Below are 2,305 nucleotides of genomic sequence, written 5' to 3'. Positions count from 1 at the left end.
CGAGAGGGCAGATAAAAAAATATTTATCAAAATATTGGGGTTTGACGAAAATTCTTTAACAAATCCGATGAGTTTTAAATAGTTTTCAGATTTAATGCCTTATTATTTTTATCCCTCCCCCCTCGACCAGCCAAAGAGTGGTGGGACAAAAAGTGAAATAAATATTTGTAACGGCCTTAACCATGTCTAATTATTGTGGGGCGTCAATCTGGATGCTTGCCAAGGGTGCCAAGGGACCACGCTACGGCTCTGCCTTCAGTGTGTTTTTTCGGCATTACGTTTGAAATTCTTCTCGGGATACTTTCATTGATTCGACCTGGGATTCCTTTAGGAGTTTTTTCACGGATATTATCTGACATTCCGTTAGAATTTCCTCTCAGCATTTCTTTATTGATTCCTTCTGAAATTCCTTCAAAGTATCTGCTGGAATTCCCTACGGGTACTTTCTTGGATTATTCCGAAGATTCCATCAGTGCTTCCTTCAGGAATCTTTCTGGGGATTTTCTTACGATTCCTTCATTGAAACCTCCAGAGAATTTTCCAATAATTTTCCGGAGCTTCTTTAGAGATTCCACACAAGATTAATTTAGGCATTCTTTGAATGGCTCATCCTGGAATTACTGTAGGTTTTTCTCCCACGGCCCCTCCTGAGATTCATTTGAAGATTCCTTTGAAAATTCCTTCTAGATTTTTCAGGAATTCCTTTAATGATTTCTGGATTTTCGTCTCCTGATATTCTTTCATGGATTTTTTGACATTTTTCTTTTTATGTATTCAACTAATGATTCATCCAGGAGTTTCTCCCGGAATACTTCCAAGGATTGCCCCCGGTATTTCCGAGGAGATTCCTCTCGGAATTCTTTCATGAATTCCTGTAGAATTGTCTTTAGGATAACTTCCAGGATTCTCTGAGGAATTTCATCCGGAATATCTACATTAATTTATCACGAGAAACCCTTAAAGGAATGGATTTCTCCCGAAATATCTATTATAAATCGAAAATGAAAGATTACGAATTGATTCAACTGCAACGACTTTTAGCGCGAAACAGCGGACGAGAATTGGAACTTGGAATGTATTAACCCTAGTCCAGCAGGGTAAACTGGCACAACTAGCCAATGAGGCATGTCGTATGAAGCTTGAGATCCTAGAACACAGATTGGCGTCGGGTCAAATTCTGCTATACTCTGGCCTACGAGCTCTAACACGCTTCTTATCACCGTGGAGTTGCTTTCCTGCTCGTCAATAGGGAACGAGAGAATAATTGTAGCAAGATTCATATCACAGGTTCGAAACTTTACCATCATGATCCAAATGTTACGCGCCAACTGATGCTGCCGAAATGCAAGACAAAGAAAACCTTTGGAAAATGAAAACGGAGCCTTCTTGATGTGCGGAACAAACGTAGCGCCGACCTTGCGTCCGATCATCATCTCTTAATCGGCGACATCCGGCTGCGCATTGCCAGGATCCATCGACAGAAGAAAATTGGGCGCCGGTTCAACACACGCCGACGGTGAAAAGGTCCCTCGTCGAGGAGCTGGAGAACCGTCCGGCGGATATTCCGCAACGTGGAAGTGCAGAAGTACAGTATGACCCATAAAAAAATGCGACAGTTTTCAAAGTCATCGTTCCCCTACTTCGAACTGATTAACCTCGCATGTATCTATTGGATAGTATAGTAGAGCCACTAATCTTATAATGGCAAAGGAACATAGACTGATTCCATGCAAATACCTTCGGAAATATAACGTTGAACATATGGATGTCGAAATCGTCCACGCGCCAGAGGCCGTTTTTTAAGGATATAATTTTCTTTCAATTGCTTTCAATCACATTCAATCAAATTTTATTTTCAAAATAGTACTTTTATGGCTGGATAAGGTCTTCAGGAGTTGGTTGGTTCGTCGGACAAGCACGAAAAAAATATTAACTTATAAATTAAGAGACATTTTGTGAAAATTGAATTATTTGACAAATGATAATTTTTAGAAAATATTATGTTTTAAGCATGAAATTGTTTTTAAGTACATAGTATTTGTACCTATCATAAAGGTAGGTATATATGCCTTCATCGACAAAAAAATGTTTTGAAAAATGTTCTAACAGTGTTAAGTTTTTTATTAATTTATCTTAAATACGGTTTTTAATATGTAGCACCTTTTTTAGTTTTTGTTTCCTAAACATTTGAAATTATTTTTAAAATATTTTTCAAACATGGGCGTATTAAAGAGTACATATTTCTTCATGGTTTCCATGTGTTTAAAAGTTTTTATCTTAGTTCATTTTGTAATGAAAATTATAG

This window comes from Aedes albopictus, chromosome 3 (assembly GCF_035046485.1).
Source record: "Aedes albopictus strain Foshan chromosome 3, AalbF5, whole genome shotgun sequence".
Taxonomy (NCBI): domain Eukaryota; kingdom Metazoa; phylum Arthropoda; class Insecta; order Diptera; family Culicidae; genus Aedes; species Aedes albopictus.
This window is presented reverse-complemented; position numbering follows the sequence as displayed.